At 40.7% G+C, this 25,298-nt stretch overlaps 1 protein-coding gene and 1 long non-coding RNA gene across 9 annotated transcripts in view; both read right to left on the reverse strand.

Moving 5' to 3' along the window:
- Syt14 (synaptotagmin XIV) overlaps nucleotides 1-25,298 on the reverse strand; it is a 153,219-nt gene that overhangs the window by 21,854 nt on the left and 106,067 nt on the right. The gene's annotated exons all lie outside the window — the stretch shown is intronic.
- Gm39746 lies at nucleotides 10,535-25,294 on the reverse strand. Its single transcript, XR_865900.2, has 2 exons — nucleotides 16,867-25,294; nucleotides 10,535-16,826 (listed from the first exon to the last, which is right to left on the reverse strand). It is a non-coding gene; the product is annotated as a predicted gene, 39746 (long non-coding RNA).

The raw sequence follows: 25,298 nt of genomic DNA on the forward strand, positions 1-25,298 counted from the left end.
CTCCTTTGGATGCAGGATGACCCCAGAGCACTGGAACAATAAATTCCTCTTGCTTTTGCATCGATCCCCAGTTCAACATGGCTCACTCAGGGGGTCCCTGGTAGCTAAGGCTTGTCAGAGTCTTACATTGTAAGATGAATGGGTAAGCCTGTCTAATATACAAAAGTACAAAGGAAATTTGAACAAATCCACAGAAGAACTGCAGTTGCACAAAAGGTGAAATTTGAAAAACAAAATTGCAAACACATCAGCAACACACCTGAAAACAAAATTTGTAAAAAGGAGCATTTATAGACATGGGCATGGTGGCTCATGCTCGTATTCCAGTACTGCAGAGAAGGTTGAAGCAGGAGGACTTCAGGTTTCAGACTTGCTTGGTCTACACAGTGAGTTCTGCACTAGCCAAGGCTACATCGTAAGATCTTGTATCAAACGAAAGAAAACAAGCATAAGCATTAACTGCAGCTTAAAACATAAAATATCCAGAATGAACATAATGCGTGGAATGCTATCCTGAAAGGCATCTAAAGAAAGCATGAGCATTGCCAAGCAAATGAAAAGTGTTTACCAGAGAAGCTCACTGAACGTGTTAGAGAGCTGTTTGGCAATGTTCTCCTCCTGTCATCTAATAGATTAAATATAATTCTAATAAAAATCTCAAAAAGTTCTTTACAGTTTCCTAGTGTCAGTAGTTCAAACCTGGAGGGAACAATAAACACATGGGCTAAAAGAACATCTAGTATGGTGTGGACACAGAGAAGGGGAACCATCGTCTTCTTCTGGTGGGAGTGTAAGCAGATAGTATAAAAAATGTCAGAGATACCTGCCCCCACACTTTTGCAGTCCCACTCCTACATATATACTCACTGGAGATGTATGCAGTGCCACCAAGAGACAAGAAAGAGTAACGCTAGGGAGGCACTCCTCACCCCGACCAAAATGGAGGACAGACAATGGGGTTTTGGTAAGCTCATTTGATGGTGTACCTCACAGCAGTAAAATAGTTGTATGCACTAAAAACAAGCCCAAAGCAAACAACTCGGAGGACATCTAGCAAACTAACTCTAGTCCACTGGAAGTATGGTGGGTGGTAATTCAGTGAAGAAAGTGATTTATACACATGCAAAATATGGTTAACTCTAGAGGGGTGTGACGGGTGATCCAGGGCAATGGCTTTGTTTTTATTTTACCTGTATATATACATTTGTGACAAATGGGTGGTATCATTTCTGCTTTTTACCCTTTTCAAAGCGTACTGGGGTTTTCGTAAGAAAAAAGGCTTGATTGCTTGATATAAGGAAAAGACAAACATACATACACAATGGTAGAATAAACATTCAGAATGTTATCTGAAGATTCTCAAAGGGACCTCCTGGGTTAGAACAGGAATGGAAGAGGGGAAGAATGAATGGCATGATAAAAGAAGACAGGAAGGGGCTGGAGAGATGGCTCAGTGGTTAAGAGCACTGACTGCTTTTCCAGAGGTCCTGAGTTCAAATCCCAGCAAACACGTGGTGGCTCACAACCATCTGTAAAGAGATCTGATGCCCTCTTCTGATGTGTTTGACGACAGCTACAGTGTACTTACATATAATAAATAAATAAATCTTTAAAAAAAAGACAGGAAGGGAGAGAGTTGAAGAGAAAGGGGTGGAGGGAGGAGGAAAAGAGAAAGGCTACTTATTAAAACAACATAATTAAAGGATTTTTAGTGCCAGAGATGGCTCAGAAGGTAGTGGCTCCTGGGTGGGAACTTGGTGATCTGAGTTTAATTTATGGACCCTAAAAGGTGGCAGGAGAAAATGACTTATGACACACAGCTGTGTACATGCACACACAGACATGCACTATGGCATATTTACATACAGATGTGTGTGTGTGTGTGTATATATATATATATATATATATATATATATATATATATATACATTTACATTTTTTAACTTTAAAACTTTTTAATGTTTTTAGATAAATCTTCACATTTAAATCTACTCTTGGCTATGTAAGCAATAAAGAAGAATGAGCACACATTTCAACTAACTAATTGATCTAGCCTTCAGGAATATAAAATATTGTTTTACAAATATACCTCTAAATCAGAACAGGAGGCAAAAGAAATATATATTTTATATTCCTAAATCATGGGTAAAACTCCATATCATTTAGTATGTTTTCTTGACAGTTGGAAAAGAAAATACAATCTTAGTTTCAATCAGGCAATATCATCACTTCTGAAAATGGTGTCAAAAACATGCTTGAACACACTTGCTAAATTTGTTACACTAGGCTGTGGTACCAGTAGCATCTGTTAGAACAAAATGTGAACTTATGCCTGTCAGCCCAGCCACACTATCTCCAGGAATGCCTGAGGGGGGACAAACACCTCTCTGGCCATATTATCGCTGAGAGGATACCTATTGCTGTGTGTGTGTGGAGTGTGGAGATCCTCGATGATCACATTCTAGCCAAGTCAGCCTTAGTGTAACACAGATCACTTAGATCCTAGATCCTAGACAGGGCTGTCCCTCCAAGGGTTCACTCTGCATTCCACCTTTAAGAAGGTGGTGAACGCATGGCCTCCATGGAAGTGGAGAGCAGCACGGAGAGTGGAGGGGCAAGGGTAGACTGCATACTGACGCTCCTCCTTCACTCTACCTTTGGCAGTCTCTGCAGACCCTGTCAGGAATTTAGAACAGGGCTTGCCTAGGTGCCAGTAACTTCAAGTGATTAACCCAGAGCCAGGTAAATTTGAACCATAATTAAGATGGTGTAAATGAGTGGTCCCACAGGCTCCCAAATGTCACACAACCCCCATCTTGTATTAGACTTTCTTTTAATGTTTCCTTTCTTCATGGAGTGTTTTTGCCAGAGGGTGAGGATTATTATCAGTTCTGTGAGGAGAGATGAGTGGATTCTATATAGTATTAATCTTATCCAGAATAAATGCCCATTAACAGTGCCTATAGGCTTAACTAACCCCCCCAGAATTGCCATTTGATGAGTAAGTTCCTACAGAGTAAGCATACCAGGCTTCCCATTGTCTCTAAATAGATTTCAGCTTACTTGTAACTACATTCAAAAATTTAAAGTTGAAACTGAACTGTATAATAATTACTGTAAATTTGAATAATCTGTTGAATATATCCTCACTGTGGCTGGAAGACAGCATTCAGATTCTAATTTTATTTATACATGAAAAAAAAATTCATTACATAGAAAATGGGTGATGGGAGCACAGAGGGTACTGCCAAGTGAGACAAGGGTGTCGCCTGTGACAACCAGAGGTGGCTTCAGGAGAGAAAGTGAGCAGCCAGGCTGTATCTGCTAGGGACTCAGAAACACCCAAAGGAGCTAAAATGTAGCAAGAAGGAGAGCAGCTGCAGTTAGTCTAAGCCTGAGTAGGGCTGGAATGGCTTCCAGTGTACCTAAAACTGGGTGGTGGTGGTGGTGGTGGTGGTGGTGGTGGTGTAATTCAGGTTTTAAGTGACTGAATGCTTAGACTGAAGAAACTCAGCTGGGCAAGGTGAAGTACTGGATTGGGCAGAACAAGTGTGTACAGAGGAGCTTCAGGCAGTCACTGGTCCAGGCTTCAACCTCCATCACAGGGGGACCCTCACAGAGCCTGACCCATGCTGATGTTTTTTTTTTCAGACTCTAAAACTATGAGCTAAACACACCCTTTCTCTGTACTAATGTCTTGGGTGTTGTATTATAGTAACAAAGACTGGACCAATGCAGTTGTAGGTTGTTACCCCCCCCCCCCGCCCCAAAATCTGGGTACTATGGACATAAGAAAAAGATATGGATGCTTGACCACTAAAGCCTGTTCAACTGAGTCATGTGCCCCTGGTTCTCTCTTACTTGTTTTGTGGGGCCCATTACCCATGCTCTGAGGAGGAAGATGACTTCTGCCAGGCTCCTTGCTGGGCACAGCCTTACCAACAACCAAGCAAGAAGAAAAGATGGAACAGAGCCTGGTGACTCAGGACTGTCACCCCAACTTCTCAGGTGGCTAAAACAGAAGGATGGCAAGATCAAGTCTCTGAGTTTACAGAGTAAGGGCAATCGTTGCCTGGGTAGCTTAGACCCTATCTCAATTGGTGACGCACACTGTAATCTCAGCACTCTATCCTCATGCATCTGTCCACCTTACAATGCTGAGATTGCAAGTGTGCACCACACATTGGGATTTTCTTACCTTGATATAAATAAATTTAAGACCAAACATTTGGCTATAATGTTAGAAGTATACTGTACAAGATGAACAATGCTTTTATTTTTTTTAATGTAAATATTCTGAACTTCTGATGTGTCTTATTCTCTGACTCAGGGTTAACTCAAAAATGCTTATAATTTGTGTGTCAGGAAGCATAGATCTGGGTAGGGAGTGGCCTTTTACCTCATCTCCTCTACTGTGCAATTGTGTTTTAGCTTCATGATACAGAATTCAGCACATGTCCCATGCTCAGGTGGACTATTCCTACTGTATGGGTATTCCTCACCAAGTTATATATGGTAACACCTCTATGCCTACTCCAGGTCTTATCTGGACCTTTCATTTAAACAGAACCTTGTCACACATGACTTTCCTATTGCTTCCTCCTCCCAGTGCTTTCAAATGCTTGCACGCCACTGCAATATTGTTACATGTCTCTCCCTTCCCTAGAGCTTCAATACATGCAGAATAAGACCTTTCCCATTTATGTGTACCAACAACCTAGAACATCTGGCAAATATCCTGTACACTTTAGAGGTATTAGTTGAGCAATTTTCTAATTTCATTACAATGTGGTCAAAGGATGAAGTTTTTATGATAGTAGTTCATGATATTTGTGGAGAATTCCCTTGTGGTGTAGCATATGGTTGGCTTTTATGAATGTTCTGTGTATATTTTAAAAAGCACATATTTTAATATTATTGGGCAGAGGTTGGACAAGTATACATTAAGTTGAATCTATTCTGTTGCTGAAATCATCTGTGTCCTTCTTTGTGCTTTACTGCTTAACCTACCTCTGCTTCTATAGACCTTTCTATACATTTCACATATAGCATGCTTCTACTCACCACTGCCTCTATTTCATATCTTCTTTTGAGCTCAATATATTCCCTACAAATGTATGCTCTAGTTATTTTTTGAGCAATGGTCTGTGAGTAGAAGGTCTTCTGGTTGCCTGGAAATATCTGGAGTTTCCTCTCCATGAATAATGATTTAGATGGTATGAGAATGGAAGCTTCCAATCACCCTGTACCTCTGCAGAGCCTCTCCCTTCCCTGGAGCTGTTGAGAAGCCTGTGGGAGTATCTGCAGCTTCCTCATATATTCCCTGTGCTCAGTCAGTGCTACTTCCCTTCTGTCTTTGGAATTATATTCTTTGACTATGGTTTTCCTGGGTGTGTGACAATTTAGATATTTACTGGATACTAGTACAATTGTTATCAGAAAGGCTTCATCCAGCAATGGATGGGAGTGGCAGAGACCCACAGTCAAACAGTAGGCAAAGCTCAGGGGATCCTGCTGAAAAGTGAGAGGAAGGATTGTAGGAACAAGAAGGGTCAAGGACACTACAAGAAAATCCACAGAATCAACTAAGCAGGGCTCAAAGGACTGAACTGACAACCAGGAAGCCTACATGGGTCTGAATTCCCTCTTCTGCTTATGTTATGATTGTGTAGTTTGGTGTTCTTGTGGGACTCCTAACAGCTGGAGTGGGGGCTGTCTCGGACTCTTGGGCCTGCTATTGGGACCCTTGTCCTCCTATTTGCTTGATTCATTCAGTCTTAAGATGAGGGGATGTGTCTAGGTCTCATTGCAACTTGATATGCCATGTTTAGTTGATATCCCTGGGAGGACTGCCCTTTTCTGAAGGGAAGGAGTGGATCTAGGTAAGAGGAGAGATGGTAGGAAGGGACTAGGAGAATGGGAGGGAGGGGAAACTCTAGTTGAGATAATATATGAGAGAAAAGTAGATACAAAAGCAAAGAAGGCTGGGGGTGGCACACACCTTTAATCCCAGCACTTGGAAGGCAGAGGCAGGTGGATGTCTTGAGTTTGAGACAAGCCTGGTCTACAAAGAGTCCAGGACAGCCAGGGCTCTGTTACACAGAGAAATTCTGTCTTGAGAAACCAAAAGGAGAGGAAGGTAGGAGGAAGAGAAGGAGAAGGAACAGGAGGAGAAAGAAGAGGAGGAGGAGGAGGAGGAGGTCGTCTCTTGTTCACTGCTGTGTACACCAGGCTATCTCCTATCTCTACTTCCCATATCACTGGAGGAGTGTTGGGGATCTGAACTCAAGTTCACACGCTTGCAGAGCAGCACTTTATCCACTGAGCTGTCTGACTGGGGGTTCTACTTGGTCACTGGTTGAGTCTTCTGGGAAGCACTGAGTGACAAAACATGGTCTTATTATAAGGTTAGGGTCCTGGACTTGACTTCCTGGTCCACCATATTCCTGAAAAATGAAAAGCTTCCTTTCTTAGATTTGCAACACTGGCTGAGCTGCTAATTTGTACAGTTCTGTCCTCCAGAAGTGACCTCTGGACACAATGGAGGGTGAGCTTATTCAAACTGGCCACTGGACTTAAATAGCGGGATACAACTGATTATTTTTATACATATTGTTCTTTTCAAACTGATTTTAAAAAGTTTTATAATTGTCTGTCTGTCTGTCTGTCTATGTGAATGTAGGTACCTTAAGCTGAAACTATAGGTGGTTGTGAGCCACCTGACATGGTTGCTGGGAGCCAAACTTGGGTTCCCTGCACGAGCATTGTATGCTGTTAGCAGCTAAGTCATATCTCTGGCTTCCAGTTGGTGTATTTTAAATGCACAGAATGTTTCTATGAACGAATGTTTTAAATGCAACTATCTGAATCTGTGTTATAAGCATATTTTTATTATTAGAAACATTATTTATGTTTTAGATAATGCTATTACCCATAACTGTACTTTCTGGACTCTACTGGGTTTTATTTTTAAAATATGACTTTAGCTATTTAAAATAGAAGATATGCACAATATGGGACATGAGTGGATGAGAGGAGAAGGAGCAATGTGCCTGGTGAGTAAATGTGGGAGGCAGGTTTCTGAGCCTGCCTGCTGCACACTGGGATGCTAGTGAGCAGTTAGCATCCTCCTGCTTCAGTTTACCTGAGGGGTGTGGAACAGCTGCACCTACTGCTGTCTTTGCCCTTACACTACCTGCCCACATATCACAAAGCAGCAAAACATTTGTTTGTATCACAGATTCAATATGCTATCCTCGCCACCATGAAACAAACATTCTCCTGCCATTTACCTAAAGAAAGAATATTTGGAGACTGCAGAATAACGAGTTGAAGTTATCATTTGCAATCCACCCATGCAAATCAGGGTTTCCCCTAAGATGAACTGCGAAAACCAAAGCCGTGAACAGAACTGTCAGTGGTGCGGTGACACTAAGGTGTGTCACCCACAGGTGTGCAATGGCAGGCTCCCAGGCATGGGACCAGAGACTAAGGTTCAATGTCCTCATTGGAAATGGGAAGGCAGCCATCACACTTTCTGAAAGATTTCTTTAATTTTTTTTTAAGCAAGTCCGTTATTTTCAGTTTATTTCAGTGTTTAATGTAAGTACTATAAAGTAATATATTAATAAACATCACTTTATCTGCTTTTTGTGTTATAAATCATATTTCATTTTACACAAAGGGATTCTATGCTTCAAAATGCCCCTACCACAGGATCTATATCTTGTTTCTGAATGGTCAAATGACCAAAATTTAAATATCCTAAGATTGTGCTGCCCCCTGTTGACCCAGTCTCCTTAAAATTCTTGGGTCTTCTGTGAAGGAAAAAATTTTTGCTTCTTAGTATTATAGGTAAGTAATTTCATAGACGATCATAATAAAAAAATGTACACGGTAAAATATTGAATGCAACTCTAGATAGAATATAGCATATTCCAAGACAGTAAAAGCTAACCCCAGGATGTTGAGAACAAAGGAATAGTCTAACCATCCTCTTCCACAGAAGCCTAAAGCTGCTGCTTAAAGTAATGCTGACACCTGCTGGAAAGCTCAACCATCCTTAGGCCCAACTCTACAGTGATCAATTCTCAATTCTTCCACTGAATTGGCAGCACCTGGATCTTGAGCTCTCCACGTTAGAAGAATACTAGTACCTTGGGTGTTTCAAAATGTTGGAATAGCATTTTCCATGCATTAGCTCTCTATCTTGGGCATCCTCTTTCAGTCTCATATAATTGACCAAATAGAGGTGGGGAGATTTTCCTCTAGGAATCATGTTTGAAAAACAAACACACTGGGTGGTAGTGGCGCTCACCACTAATCCCAGCACTTGGGAGGCAGAAGCACTCTCTCTGTGAGTTAGAGGCCAGTCTGGTCTACAAAGCAAGTTCAAGGATAGCCAATGACTGCTACATTGAGAAACCTATCTCAAAAAGAAAAGAAAAGAAAAGAAAAGAAAAGAAAAGAAAAGAAAAGAAAAGAAGAGGGGAGGGGAGGGGAGGGAGGGGAGGGGAGAGGAGGGAGGGGAGAAAAGGAAAAAGTAAACCAAACACATTTAAATCTACTTTTCATTAGTTAATCCCACGAGGAGTACACATTCACTCAGACTCTGTGTCCAATGACCTGTATAGAAACATTGCTTCAGAACTGGGCATGAACTCTCACAAGGCCCAGATCATGTGGCTTTCCTGCTTTCCCCTAGTGGTCACCATGCTGCTGTTCTCTTTATCTACACCAGCACATCTCTTTCCCAGGTAGGACTGGGGTTCATCTCTAGCAGAAACTTTTAATTTTAAGAACAGCTGTGTGCTTTCTTTGGTTCCACTGCTGTGCACCACAGCCTTCCAGGCATGTACACCCTTTAGAATTCCTGTTCTCAGCAGGCCTACACATGCTTCAAGATGGTGTATAGTGTCTAGAAAATATCTTAAAGCAGGTGTGGTGACACATACCTGCAATCCTAGCATTTGGAAGGCAGAGGCAGGGGGAGTGTGTGTTTGAGGCCTCAGTGACAATATCCTAAAAAGCAAATGCATGCATCACAAAATCTTCAGCAGGTTTAAGCTGCTGGTGAGAGATGAGAAGAAGTTAGGAGCATCTCTATCTATTATGGAGTTCTTCCACTGAGAGCACTTGCCTTCTGAGATTCTAGCTGCTTGCTATCATGAAATAGAAATCCTTGTTACTATCTTGCCCAGTTATAAGACTATATGAGGCAACAGATGGTGTTATTTCCATAACATATTGGCATCATATCTATCTTTGCCCCATTCTATGCTCCTTGCTTGCCACTGTTATGTGTGGGGGAAGTGGGGGAAGGGAGGAGTTTAGGAAGCATCTGATCTCCTCAGATCTTCCCTAACTGGGTGACTACTACTGACCCCGCTTACCAATCCCCATGCCCAAGTGAGGACACCAGACTTCCACAACACTGGCCTTGATGGTGACACACACCTCTCTCTACTCAAACACTTCATGCAGAAACAGGTAAGCGCTTCTTGAAGTACTCTATTCCACACAAGCATCATGTGTCTCAGAAAAAAATAAAAGCTGTTAAAATAACCTTTACAGCACTCAGAGACAGCCAAAATCTAGCAGTCTGAGAAGTGTTTTCACAAGGACAATAACTAATTGCCATAAGAACAATGAGGTTCACAGAATTGAAATTTTAGCCAACCCCCCCCCCCCCCGTGTTCACCATCTTCAAACATGAAAGCCTCTCAAGCTGGGAAGACACTGGCAGGGAGGGACAGGCTGGAATGGCCAGCAGCACTCTTAAGAGAACTGTCCTGACCCAGCTTGTCTCCCAGCTCCCAGGAAGGTTCTACGCTCGAGGCTCAGACTCCAGGAAGGTTCTACGATCGAGGCTCAGACTCCATCTTAATTGGTTTGAGCCATGTGGTCACAACAGGAAAAAGGCTGGTTATAATTCCTGGAACTATTAAATGCTGTAGCTATGAGGCTAATAGAAGGCTCAAGAGAATGAGAAAGAAAATCTGTAAAATGAGATAATTTAACAAGCCCTAAAAGCTTCAAGGCTATGCACACACCCAGAAAGGACCTAGGATGTCCTAATCCTCAACTCCAGCTGACCCTGAGGCTCGGTACATACAGGAAGTGAAAGTCAAGGCAGTTATAAACTGGACATAGGAAGGTAGATCACAACACACGCAGCCCATCAAATACTGGGAGAATTAATGATTCAAGGACTTTAAGGGAATAGCAACTGACTGCCAATATAACCAGAGTGCAGCAACTGCACATGATAATACTTTACAGAATTAATATATCTTCAAGCATAAAGTGGCAATAATGAGGAAAAAAATCAACAATAAACTGGGAGATGGGGCTGATTTATAGATGTAGTCTTTTATAACACTCAAGTTTCCACTTTGTTTTTAAAAACAAGAAAAGGTTATAAAACATAAAAACAAAACAAAACAGCATAACTGCAGCAGAAACCATGGAAGGCCAGAAGTGGACTTAAGAAGAAGACTGCCATCAGACATTCTATTTTTCTTCTGTGAATATCTTTTTAAAAAACTATGTGCATGTATGTCGATTTGTATACACTGGTGCAGTAACCACAGAGGCTAAGAGGGTCCAGGATCCTCTGGAGCTTCAGTAGCAGGCGGTTGTTAGCAACCTAGACACTAGGAACTGGACTTGGATCCTTTACAAGCACACCACACACTTTTAGTCTTTGAACCATCTCTCCAAGACCTTTTTAATTATGCTCCAATTGCTAAAGGGAACTGTTGCTAAAGATGAGAGGTACACTTCAGCACATAGAGAACATTTATAAAGAGATGTAAATGACTGTAAAAAACAAAAAGCCAAATGAAAACTCTGGATTTGGAAAGTATAACTGAGATGAGAAATTCAATAGAGAGATGAACAGCATTGAATTTGATGATAAGGGAAATTGAGAATTTCTAGACTGAGGAAATTTCTAGAGTGAGGAAAATCAACCAGAAAGAAAAGAAAGCATCAGAGGCCTGTGAGAAACATCATCAAACACAACATATCAGAATTCTGGGAGGAAGGAACAGAAGGTACAGAAGACACTTCAAAAAATAATCACTGAAACATTCCAATTTGATGAATCGCATCTGTGATGGTCTGAATGATAATTGCCTCGTTGGCTTATCTACTTGAATACTTGGTCCCCAGTTAGTGGAGCTGTTTGGGAAGAATTAGGAGGTGTGGGAGAAGCTGTCACAGGGTTAGGCTTGGAGGCTTCAAAAGCCCTCCACCATTCTTAGTGTCTTTCTCTTTGCTTCATGCTTGTGGATCAAGGTGTAAGCTCTCAGTTTCAGCACCAGCCTTCCTGCCTGCTGCCATGCTCCCTGCCATGGTGGTTATGAACTCAAGCCCTCTGAAACTATAAACTTCTAGTAAACTCTTTCCCCTCTTTCTTTGGTCATGGTGACTTATCATAACAACAGGAAAATAAAATAAAATAAAAGACAGAAGTTGGTACCAGAAGTGGGGCATTGCTACTTAATGCCCAATTATGCTGTTTGCTTTGTTTTGCCTTTTTTTCTTTTCTTTTTTGACAAATATGAAAGACTTTGGGATTTTGGACTAGGAAAGTGATTGCTGTAAGCAGGGCTTAATGGGACATCCCAGCTGGAGCTTGGAGGAAAGTAGTGTTAAGTAAATGTGGCCTGTGGAGGCCCAACTCAAGAGGTTTTAGGGCAAACAATGTTAGCAACCATGTTAGAGACCATTATGATATTTTGGCAAAGAATATAGGCACCTTTTTGTCCTTATCATAAAAATATGTAGGGCTGAGGCTAAACTGAAGAGCTTTGGATTAATTTTGTTGGCAGAGGAGATTTCAAGACAGCCTAGTATTGACTTGGTTGCATGGTTATTAGAAATCACTCTTACACAGATTTACAAGGAAAAAGCGCACCAGGTAACTTAAAGTTGGAGTCAAGACTTGTGCTGAGACATGAGAAGAATAAAGAAAGGCCTGGTGTGAAACAGAATACAGGGAATGGTGTCCTCTGGGCAAGAGCCCACTTAGCTAAGCTTCCAACTTGTAAATAAGGAAAGCACTGAGGAATTTTCTGCATCTAACAAACACCATCAAATTAAAGCTTATACAATTGTGATTCAAGAAGGGGGCCAGCCTCTATTCTCAGCAGTAAGCCAAGATTAGTTTGCAATAGCCATTTGGTTCTGGCTTTAAAGTCAAGAAGAATACAGGAAAGGGGTTATGGAATCTTCTTCTGCAGTTAGGGAAAGCAGCTCAGGCTGGGCATGTGGCAGGAACATCCCTCTATGGCCTCTGCATCAGCTCCTGCTTCCTGTCCTGCTTGAGTTCCAGTCCTGACTTCCTTTAGTGATGAACAGCAATGTGGAAGTGTAAGCTGAATAAACCCTTTCCTTCCCAAGTTGCTTCTTGGTCATAATTTTTGTGCAGGAATAGAAATGCTGACTAAGACACCTCTCCTCAACTTAGACTCTTCATCCATTTCTTCTCTGCCAGAGGTCTCCTGATCTCCTACCATAGCTCAGCACTGCCTCCTTCTATGGAAAAAAAACAACTTTGTAGACCTGATGAGAGACCGTTCAAAGGGAGAGTGCTCTTGACCATTAGATGTCAGCTTAGTATCTTTATAAGAGGTACACCTCTTCTCCCTTCCCTTTGTAAGAAGAAGCCAGGATACAGAGTTAATCAGGGTGAGGTCAAAATCCCATTGCTGTTGGATTAGAAGATGGAGAAAGGGAGCATGAGTCAAGAAGAAGAGCAGAAAACAAAAAAGGAAAACACAAAGCAAGAGCCTTTCTTGCAATTCCCAGAAGAAATCTATTCCTGGGTGACAAGTTTGGACTAATGTCATTCAAGCTTACAAGGTAAATAATTTTATGTTTTACATAATTTGTTAAGGCAGGAATGCAAAACCAATATAACTCTTTACTATCCAATTTAAAAGACATTGAATAGAGCAATAAATCTAAATATTTGTTAATAAACTTCTAATATATACAGATGCAATTTGTATGATAATAACAGCAAAAATGGAGAAGGAAAATCGATGAGGCACACACTAAGCAAATTTTACATACTCCTGAAATTAGGTTGGTGCTCACTTGAATTAGATTATTTTAAATTAAGATGTTAATTATAATTCCCAGAAAACTCACTAAGAAAATAACTTGAAAAACAGAGTAGTAGAAAGGTAAATAAAGCAGCATATTAGAACATACCTCACACAAAATAAAACTGTAATGGAGAGGCAGAGAAACAAGGAGTAAGAAATAAACAAAATAAATAAGTAAATAAATAAATGGTAATATGGGACTTTGTTATCAGCAATCACATTAGCTGTAGATAGACTAAACTTCCCAACCAAAAGTTAAGGACTGGCAGAACATGTGTCAGACAACATGTCACAATAGTACTACAGCTACAGGAGTTCTCTGTTAGATTTAAATACACCAATGAGGTGACAGTAAAAACTGATTGTAAAAAAGATGTATCATGTAAGAATAAACAAAAAGAGAGCTAGAGTGGCTAAGTCAGTATCAGCCCAAATATATTCTAAGAAAATTTAATATGAGACAAAGATTAACAACTTATAATGATAAAAATGTCACCCAGTAATGTAGTCCAAAAACAAAAGCAACAACTGACAAAACTGAAAAACCACAGACACAATTCTTCAATAACAGTTGAAGTCAACAATGCTTCCTTCTTCCCATACAGGAAGAGCAAGAGGCACGAGAAGACTTGGGCACTGTGTGTCACCTGTGTAGACTTGGGCACTGTGTGCCACCTGTGTGTGTAGACTTGGGCACTGTGTGCCACCTGTGTAGACTTGGGCACTGTGTGCCACCTGTGTGTGTAGACTTGGGCACTGTGTGCCACCTGTGTAGACTTGGGCACTGTGTGTCACCTGTGTAGACTTGGGCACTGTGTGCCACCTGTGTAGACTTGGGCACTGTGTGTCACCTGTGTAGACTTGGGCACTGTGTGCCAACTGTGTGTGTAGACTTGGGCACTGTGTGCCACCTGTGTAGACTTGGGCACTGTGTGTCACCTGTGTAGACTTGGGCACTGTGTGCCACCTGTGTGTGTAGACTTGGGCACTGTGTGCCACCTGTGTAGACTTGGGCACTGTGTGCCACCTGTGTGTGTAGACTTGGGCACTGTGTGCCACCTGTGTAGACTTGGGCACTGTGTGTCACCTGTGTAGACTTGGGCACTGTGTGCCACCTGTGTGTGTAGACTTGGGCACTGTGTGCCACCTGTATGTGTACACTTGGGCACTGTGTGCCACCTGTGTGTGTAGACTTGGGCACGGTGTGCCACCTGTGTGTGTAGACTTGGGCACTGTGTGCCACCTGTGTAGACTTGGGCACTGTGTGTCACCTGTGTAGACTTGGGCACGGTGTGCCACCTGTGTATGTAGACTTGGGCACTGTGTGCCACCTGTGTGTGTAGACTTGGGCACTGTGTGCCACCTGTATGTGTACACTTGGGCACTGTGTGCCACCTGTGTGTGTAGACTTGGGCACTGTGTGCCACCTGTATGTGTACACTTGGGCACTGTGTGCCACCTGTGTGTGTAGACTTGGGCACGGTGTGCCACCTGTGTGTGTAGACTTGGGCACTGTGTGCCACCTGTATGTGTACACTTGGGCACTGTGTGGCACCTGTGTGTGTAGACTTGGTCACGGTGTGCCACCTGTGTGTGAAGACTTGGGCACGGTGTGCCACCTGTGTGTGTAGACTTGGGCACTGTGTGCCACCTGTGTAGACTTGGGCACTGTGTGTCACCTGTGTAGACTTGGGCACTATGTGCCACCTGTGTGTGTAGACTTGGGCACTGTGTGCTACCTGTGTGTGTAGACTTGGGCACGGTGTGCCACCTGTGTAGCATCTGTCTGCAGAGCACAGAAGCTTCTTTTCAGGGGCTTATGGGACACTTTCTGTGGGTAAATGAGAATAAACAACTGGTTAGGCCAAAAAACAGGTCTCACTTAAATTTTCTAAAACAGTTAAATTGAATTAGAAATCATTAACAGAAGGAAACTTGGGAAATTTAAAAGCATGTAAATTAAATAACGATTCAAAGGTAAAATTTAAAGTAAATTAGTATTTTGAGACAAATGAAACCAAAATACGCCGTACGAGATGCAGCAAAGACCAGTTCAGAGAAGTTTATAGCCATTTGTGACTTTATTAAGAAAAAGTCAGTTCTCAAATCATCAAAACTCTCTAGCAACACAAAACAAAACTAGAAAATTACTACACTAAGCCCAAAGCAATAAAACAGGAATTTAAACAAAGATGGGAGCGGAAAGACATTTTAAGAACAACAGAGAAAAATCCAACAAAATAAAACCTAATTCTTTGAGAGGACGAGGAAAACTGACAACCATCTAACTGGCGTGGCCCAGGAAGTAAGGGACAGCAGCACAACTACTACACTCTTTTCTTTCTACTTGAAAAGGGAGCATTATTATGACCTTGAGAAAAAAGCTAGTAAGGGCTATTACCTGAAATTAAATGAATCAGACAACTTCAAACAGATTGCAAAAATTCCTATAAATACATAAGCTTTGAAATGTCTTAAAAGGAAATAGGGAATCTGAATACATGAGTAAGAAACTGAATTACTATGCCACACCAGAGGCAATCAAACTTCCCAGTAAGTCAACCCTGTTTCAGATGGCTTCACCGGTAAGCTCCATTCATTGTAGAGTAAATGTATTTTCTACAAAGAAACATTCAAATCCTAACATCTGCTATAGCTGGTGAGAAAGTCTTTGCAGACTTGTGAAGATGTGTTTCCAAGGGAGGCCAATGTTAGAGAAGTTAGCTCCTAGTCCAATATGGCTGCCACCCTTGTTGGAAAAGAAAACAGACACAGAGATATATAGGGACAGTGCCATCTGAAGATACAATACAGACTAGAGTGACACATTTACAGGCCAGTGTAGGCACTGACATCTGATTTCCAGTGGAACCACCACCTACCAACAATAATTTCAAACATCTATCAAGAAAAAAGTTGCTGCTGTAAGGGGCCTGCTTTTTGGTCTTTTGTTCTAGCTGCACTAACATATCAGCACATATTGAAAAAAACTTCAAAAAACCCAAAACACAAGAAGAGACAATATTTTCTAGTTCATTCCTTGAGAGTAAATTATCAGAGCATGGCAAAAAGGCATCAGAACAAAAACACAATAAACACGTGTATCTTTTATGCATAGCACAAAAACCCTTAAAAAACTAGTAAGCTGTCATGACAAAGTAGTATTTGGGAATGTAAGGTGATGTTAACAAATGGAAAACAGCAATAGGCTGGGAGATGGCTCAGTTGATAAAGCATTTGCTTTGCAAATGTTATGATCTCAATCTGATCTCCAGAACTCACATAAAAAGCCGGTCACGGTAAACTGAGCCTGCGATCCCAGTGACAGTAAGCTCAGAGGTGGAGGGAGATAGGCAGCTTCCTGTTAGCTTGAGGTTGTTAGCTTGAGGTTCAGCTAGCTTGGCCCATACAGTGAACTTTCAAACACTGGGCAGCACCTGAGTACCGTCACCAGCTGCCAACATGCTCAGCACACACATGCACCTCCACTCATGTATGTACTCCCTCACACAAACACGCAGCCAATGTAATATGCCACAATGATGGAACAAGGGATAAAAGCTATCATCTCAGTAGATACAGACAAGGCTTATCACAAAATGCTGTAACAGCAGCAAACCAGGAACCAAAGGGAGCTTCTATAACTAGTAATGGACGTGTATGAATACCTCACAGCTTCCATAACTAGTAATGGACGTGTATGAATACCTCACAGCTTCCATAACTAGTAATGGACGTGTATGAATACCTCACAGCTGAAAATTCTGTCTTAGCAGAGTGAATGCTGCCCCCCTAAGAAGGGGAACAAGACGGGGCCATCTGCTCTTACTACTTACATTCAGCACTATACTAGAGGCCTAATCAAGCAAGGCAACCGGATATCCAAAGAAGATAGAAGGTAGAAGGCTGAAGGAAAAAATAAAGTTTGACAATTGTTAAAAGAGTATGGAAGACATTATTTTAGTAATGACTATCTCAAAATGGGAGTATAGTAAACATTAGATTAATAAATTCATGTGCCGCTTAACTTTGTTGAAAAGGGACTCTGGGAGTAAAGAGGCCCCTTGTCATCGTCATTACAAGTCAGGAGGAGCAAGTCAATAAGCAGCACCCCTCCACGGCCTGCTCATCTGTTCCTGCCTCCAGATTCTTGCCCTGAGCTCCTACACTGACTTCCCTTCATTATGGACTGTTACAGGAAGGTGAAAGATAAGCTCTTTCCTCCCCGAGTTGGTTTTGGTCATGGTATTTTATCACAGCAATAGAAACCATAACCAAGACAGCCACAAAACAGACTATTTGAAAATTAGTTCTGATTCAAATTTTGGATGTTATATATAAGCTTCTAACAAACAAAATGGCAAAATATGATTGATATGTTCATTTAAATATGAATATAGAAGGATATTTCTGAGAAGCTTAATGAAGAAGCTTCTTAGGGAATCCTCCAGCTCCCTCAACTATTTCATAAGATGTAGTTTTAAACGTGTCTTCATAGAGCACTAAAAGATGACGCAAGGAAATGAAAAGCAACGAGCCACAGAAGCAGCAGCAGTGCAGTTCTGGACAAGTCTGTTAACACTGTCTTCTCACTTCACGACACTTCACAGTGTGAGCTCCAGGACAGCCAAGTGGGGCTGTGCTATAAACACACCCTTGACCACACATAATAGGCCACTTGGTTTATTTTCCCAAACATCATTAATTAAAAAAAAATGAAATTGAAGAAAATATTTATCAAAATAACTTATGAAAATTTAGTTTTCATCTCTTTGATGACACAATAGATTCTGTTTAAATAAACTAAATCAAACAAAAACCCAATCTACTGACCACTTGTTAAAAAACAATCTCACTTCCATAATGATACCAACCCCTCTTAAAATGTTATTTTTCTCTTTTTAAAATATGCTCAGCTTTTAATCAAGGCCATAATTTTAGTATTTAAAATAAATCTAAAATGTACCAGACCCATTGAATTAAAACAGGCAATTGCTAAAGGTAATGAAACAGTTAACATTCTTTAAAAATACATATAACCGCTTTCCATTCATACCCATCTTAAATATTTAAGAGCGAATTTCACTACACAAGTATTTTAGGTAAAATTATTTTTAGTAAAGGTGATTTTTAATAGTTTAATTGGTTGCAATTTGAGTAGGTAATTCTGGAAAGATACTTTACTCCATTAGTGAATCTTTGGAGTTTTCACAATGATGTCATTTGTTTCATGTTAAATATTATGATCAGACACAACTGATATTTTAGAACTTGGCAATGACACATTTTAGTTCTGGATACTCAGGAAGTAACAGAGAAAACAAAGACATGCAAAAAGGCAGATTCTGTGGAACAACTAACCACAGCTATCTAGGCTTTAGACTCATGGTGTTAAAAAGATGTTATTCAAAAATATCCACAGAAGGAGTTGCAGAGACAAAGTTTAGAGCTAAGACGAAAGGATGGACCATACAGAGACTGCCCCACTCAGGGGTCCATCCCATAATCAGCCACCAAACGCAGACACTATTGCATACACCAGCAAGATTTTGCTGAAAGGACCCTGGTATAACTGTTTCCTGTGAGGCTATGCCAGGGCCTGGCAAATACAGAAGTGGATGCTCACAGTCATCTATAGGATGGAACACAGGGCCCCTGATGTTGGAGCTAAAGAAAGTACCCAAGAGCTGAAGGGGTCTGCAACCCTATAGGTGGAATAACAATATGAACTAATCAGTACCCCCAGAACTCTTGTCTCTAGCTGCATATGTAGCAGAAGATGGCCTAGTTGGCCATCACTGGGAAGAGAGGACCCTTGGTCTAGCAAACTTTATATGCCCCAGTACAGGGGAAAGCCAGGGCCAAGAAGTGGGAGTGAGTGGGTAGGGGAGCAGGGTGGGCGGGAGAGTATAGGGGACTTTTGGGATAGCATTTGAAATGTAAATGAAGAAAATATCCAATTTAAAAAGTTTTGTCAGGCCCCAACAAAACTGGTGTGAGGCCCTGACTGTTTTCATTAGATTTAAATAAATACTACACAATGCCGTAGTTGGTGTCTTCTGGGCTCCCAAGTGTTACTCTTTCTAATGCTGGTATCTTAAATTCACTTTCCCAATGCCCACCAAACATTATCTGGGAGGTGACCCCACCTCCCTCTCTGACCCAGCTCCTGGGTCTGAATTAATATCATTGTCCCTGTTCTATATGGGGCCTGAAGCCTAGTGAGGCAGGATTTTCAAGGAAGCAGGGAGGTAGAACAGCAGAAAGAGAAAGAAGTTCTGTGTGACATTATTTTAATTATTTCTGAAGAAAAGCCTGCTCTCTGGGTCTTCCCTTAAATTAGGGTATTCCTTGCTGATTGGTATTTACTTGAAATTGGTAAGACTTTGAACAGATGCAAATAGTCATCCCATATAACCCCTGGCTCTTCATGAGTAATCTCAAGTTATCCTTAATCTTATATAGCATAAAAATGAAGAAAGTGTGTATAAGTGGTAAGTCACAATACTATCACTTCAAGTAAAGGAAGAAGAAATGCCACCATTCAGCTGCTGTATTAAACCAGTTATTAATTTCATTGTTGCTTTGGCTAACTTGTTTGATTTGTATCAAGACTTCGAATGTAGTTTTCACTGTTTCAAGTTCACCGATGTTCACATGAACCGTGGTGACAGGCCAGAACTGGGTTATTGAGGAAAGGCTTGGTTATAACACCTACTGTTTAAACAACATTAAAAAGAGAATGTCCTAAGAGAGTAAATTTTCATGTTATAAAAGTCTAAATCTACTTAAAAACTTCTGATAAGCAAGTGACATGGAATATTAACCTACAGATGACACTGATCCCTTAGAGTGAAGTAAACAAAGGTCCAAACTATAGAAATATGAAGATACAGCTTTTCTAAACATATTAAATATTTGGCTATATGATATCAGGTAATCCTATAATAGAAAAAATTCTGGGACTAAGAAAAAAAATAAAAATAAAGTAAGCACTACATTTGCAAAGATCTGAAACACCAGAAAATATTAGGTATAATAAATGTGCATTAAAATGTTAGAATTGTTGAAACTAAATAGGATGCTGTTTAATCACAGGACAGCAACTCCTATTTACAGTCACTGTGGCAGTTCCATACTCACTGTTTGTCATAATCAGCACCATCACAACCTTGCAAAGTGCCCAAACAGGTGGCACTCCCGTCCTGACTGACAAGGAGGTAAGGGTGACTAGCTTTTCCACTACAGACCTAACACCTGTGAATGTGCATTTTCCTTCCATAGATCCAAGGATGGAGTAAAGGCATGAGAGGACTTGCAGGAACATATACATGTCCAATGACAGAAATTTAAATCTTCTTAAAACAAACAGGAAATTAAAGACCAATTTGTTATCTACATTAGTTCTATGAACACAATTATTCTTTTCCTGGAATAGAATTAACTTTATTATGTTATTAAAATTATTAACTATATCATATTAATATTACCTTTAAACAGGTATTTCCCTCAGATTACCACTAGTCTCTATGGGATCCATAGCATGGAGAAGACAGAGAATACACACCTGCCAAAACTTTCCTTTACTTCTAACCTTCAAAAATGAGACTTTCCTTTGTCACAGGCTTGCATTCAGTACTGTCCTGGCTCATACTGTATTACAAAAACAAACATCAAACATAAATCTAGAACTCAATGCCTTTCTCCAAACACAAATGACCCAGGGAAAGTGAGTATTATGGAGTGTCATAAAAAGGTGGAGTCCCTCAGACTTTAAGTTGAAAGGCATGGAGGCTAGAGAATAGTCTAAGTCCACTGCAAAAAGATGACAGTGTAAGTGTTTAAGCTTCACCCTGCTTCTGGCTCACTTTCTATCAAGGCTGACGGCTTGAGTGTGATCCCCTGGACCCACGTGGTGAAAGGAGAGAATCAGGTCCTGAAACCAGCCTCTGACCACCACACATCTACTGTGGCACACACTTCCACCTCACCTACCCACTCACACACACACAACTAAATACACAAACGTAAAACAGTTTATCCCTTTCTGTTCTTACTTAACTTCTTTCACTGTTAATAGAATCAGAGTATCAGAGAAAAATACAACTTAAAGGTCACTGGTCTAAATCTTTTTATGGTCATCAGAAACTTGATGCTCAACATATTTTAGAAATTTACACAGCTGGAAGAGCTAGAGCTTGTGTCTTTGAACTTTCAGCATCTTTCCTATATGTACTGGTCAATGATGTATATACAAGCTACAGTCACATTCAGTGCTGTTTTAATCTTATCAGTAGCAAAAACTGGATTTTCAGCCCTCAAAAAGTCATTTTTGTGTGTCCTCACTCAGTAAGTTTTTGAAAAACTATCTATGAAACTAAATATTATATGTGAATTGGGTTATTATCTATGAAATGAACTGCAAATTTTAAACATATTTTAAAAGTAATTTGTAATTTTGGGTTTTGGATTAAAACTTCCTTGATGAAAGGTTAATATCCTCGCAATAATAACAATAAGCAATCACTAAAAAGCTCCCAGGGTGAATAACTAAGTAGGGAAGTAATCTTTTTCTCATGAATGTACCTCATAAACATGTCATACAGAATCAAAGAGAAGCTCTCTCAAGTATACTATGATAATAAAATTTCTCCATTCAGCTTATATTAAAAGTTAAGCAAAGAGAACATTAGTAGTATGGCACATACAGAAAATACATGAGTTCTACTGATATTACATTTTTACATTCAGTATAATAGTATTATAAAGAAGCCTCAAAACTGTAGTATACCGGGTTCTAAGATTCTAAAAGGATGTGGAGGGCAAAGCAAGGCTAAGGAATAATGAGATACGACTACTAAACATGAAGGCACACTGATAACTAGGGGACAGTTTCTAAGAGCAGAAGACAGACAGCTTTCGGTAGATTTAAACAGTATGTTTTAGAAGCTACTTACCTGGCACTTACTCTTCCAGGCACTTACTGTACTGTCTGGCAAAAAAATATTACAATCCATGACTACAGACTAATACATGCACTGTAGGAACCACTTAGTTTGACCCACAGAGAAAACTGTAGTATTGTCTGGGTAGTGTTCTCAACCTTCCTAATGCTGTGACCCTGTAATACAGCTTCCTCATTTCGTGGTGACCCCCAACCATAAAATTATTTTGTTGCTACTTTATAACTAATTTTGCTAATGTTATGAACTGTAATGTAAATATCTGGTATGTAGGATAACCAATAGGTGACCCTGTGAAAGGATCAATTCAGAAAGGGGTCATGACCCACAGTTTGTGACCCACTGCTCTCTGGCAAATACAACTAATATGGAACTGGGAACAGGTGACATTCTCAAAGAAATACAAAACATATTTCTTGATGCCAGCCATTTTCTTCTAGCTTAACTCAGTTATTATTGTATAGGAGCCTATTCTCCATGGAAAAATACTACTCCCCCAGACAAAATAGTGAAAAAATTTAAAAACTGGAATAATAATGACAGAATATTTCATTTTATAAAAACATATTCCTTCAAACATTGAGTGTTCCTTCTTTTGTTTCCTCTTATAAAGCACTCTCATTTAAAACAGCATTTACACAGTGAAGTACAACTCAACTGTAAAGAATAACGAAATTATTTAATTATAAATGCATAGAACTGGGAAAAAAAAACCTATACTAAATAAGGTCACCCAAGCTGAGAAAGGCAAACACTGTGTGTTCTCCCTCAAATGTAGATTTAACTTCACATCTTCTGTTTTGTGTATTTAACTTAAGAGTTCAAGTAGAAGCAAGAAACTAGAAAGGAGCCTGTGTGGTGCTTTTAGAGAAGGAGATAGTAGATTATAAGTAATACCAAAGTAGAGAAGCAGAATACGGTAGGTGGAAAGGTTTAAGCAGGGAGGGGCATGGGAGCATAGGGGAAAACAGGAGAGAGAGGGGATGAAACCCCTGAAAATACATGCAAACCCACATGGAATCCTACCATCTCACAATATAATAATAATAATAACAATAATAATAATAATAATAATTATTATTTAATGGGATGATGTGAGATGAAAGGAGAAGGGGGACTGGGATTAAAAGATTAAGTGGGGATGGCAGGAGGAGGAAGAGGAAGAGGAAGAAGAGGAAGAAAAGGAAAAATAGGAAGAAGAGGAAGAGGAGGAGGAAGAGGAAGAGGAAGAGGAAGAGGAGGGAGTAGTGTGTGCATTCAATGGTCTTTCCCAGCACTGGACCATGTATGCTGCAATTTGGACCTTGCAGGCAAGATATGCCCATTGATGCAATAGTGACATGAAGGTCTGAATAAGAATAGCCCCATAGGCCCATATATTTGAATGCTTCGGCCATCAGGGAGTGGCACTACTTGAGAAGGATTAGTGGGTGTGGCCTTGTTGGAGTAGGTGTGGCCTCATTGGAGGAAGTATGTTATTGGGGATGGGATTTGAGGTTTTAAAAGCCCATGAAAGGCCCTGTCTCTCCACTGCCTGAAGATCAGAAGATAGAACTTTCAGCTACTTTTTCAGCACGTTGTCTGCTTGTGTGCTGTATGCTCCCCATGATGATGATGATGGACTAAATCTCTGAAACAGTATCAAGCCCTAATTAAATTCTTAATCTTGTTAGAGTTGTGTTGGTAATGGTGTTTCCTCACAGTAACAATGACCAAGACAGGGATAAATAATCACTTTCTGATTGGATTTGAGGCTGTACTGGCTAGTTTTGTGTCAACTTGACACAGCTGGAGTTATCACAGAGAAAGGAGCTTCAGTTGGGGAAATGCCTCCACGAGATCCAACTGTAAGGCATTTCCTCAATTAGTGATCAAGGGGGAAAGGCCCCTTGTGGGTGGGACCATCTCTGGGCTGGTAGTCTGAGTTCTATAAGAGAGCAGGCTGAGCAAGCCAGGGGAAGCAAGCCAGTAAGGAACATCCCTCCATGGTCTCTGCATCAGCTCCTGCTTCCTGACCTGCTTGAGTTCCAGTCCTGACTTCCTTTGGTGATGAACAGCAGTACGGAAGTATAAGCCAAATAAACCCTTTCCTCCCTAACTTGCTTCTTGGTCATGATGTTTGAGCAGGAATAGAAACCTTGACTAAGACAGAGGCCTGCTTCACAAGAGAGAATTTCATGCCAGGAATTTCATACCGTAATCCTGGATAAAAATCTCAGGCCTGTGGAGGACAAAGGCCTTTGGTGCTCTCAACCTTGGCTACAGAAGCTTCTCTTTAAAGTGGGCTGTAGTCAAGGGGGAAGCACAACTGGTCGGAGTGCTGAGAATGACAGACTTGAGTGCTCACATTCCAATGGGACATCTGTAGCAATGCCTTTTCACCAAGGTTCAGGCAGCATCGCTGAGGAGGAAGGCAGAAGCACTGTAAGAGCTAAAGGATGGGAAGAGTGCTGTGAAGCGTTCCTCCTGGACACAGTGTGACTCTGCATCACACATTCATAGTAGCTGTCATCTCCCATACAAGATCAAGCCGGTCAAAATTCTGGCAATAGATGGGGCAGATCATCGATCTCCAAGCCTCACCCCTTACTGAGGAGCTATTGGCAGTTGATAGTTTCTGGGCGAGAGAGGAAGAATCACTATGTTTTTGAGGATGTGGTCAGTAATAGATAGGAGTCCCATGCTCCAGTGGATGGCTTCACATCCCTGCACATACAGGTAACATTAACTGGGTTTAGTGGGTTATAAAAAGATGCAGTTGGGGTGGGAGGAGACAAGGGAAGAATTGGGGGAAATATGATCATATTTTATAGTACACATGTATGAAATCTTCAACAATAAAAATATTTTAAAAAACATTTCCCCCAAATTTCTTATTCTGAAAAACTTAAATTTGTTAATTCTATTAATAAAATTGAACCCCAAAAGATATAGTACCCCTACCATCATCTTTTCCTTATAAAGATCCTGCAAGGATCTGTTTAAAGTAACCTGGCTGAACCATGAATGGAAGCCTGCAGGTTCAAATGCCACCTGGTATGATGCAATGTGCTACAGCCCAGGCCGTAGGCTCATAACAGCCAAAGCTTAGAAACAACCATGAAATATCAGGCCTCTAACTTAAAATTTAAATGTATTCTAAAATCTGCATATTTACATTATAAAATGTTTCTTATCCAATATGACACAGAAAGAAATATAAGTCATAATTTACACT

Source organism: Mus musculus, chromosome 1, assembly GCF_000001635.26.
Source record: "Mus musculus strain C57BL/6J chromosome 1, GRCm38.p6 C57BL/6J".
NCBI lineage: Eukaryota > Metazoa > Chordata > Mammalia > Rodentia > Muridae > Mus > Mus musculus.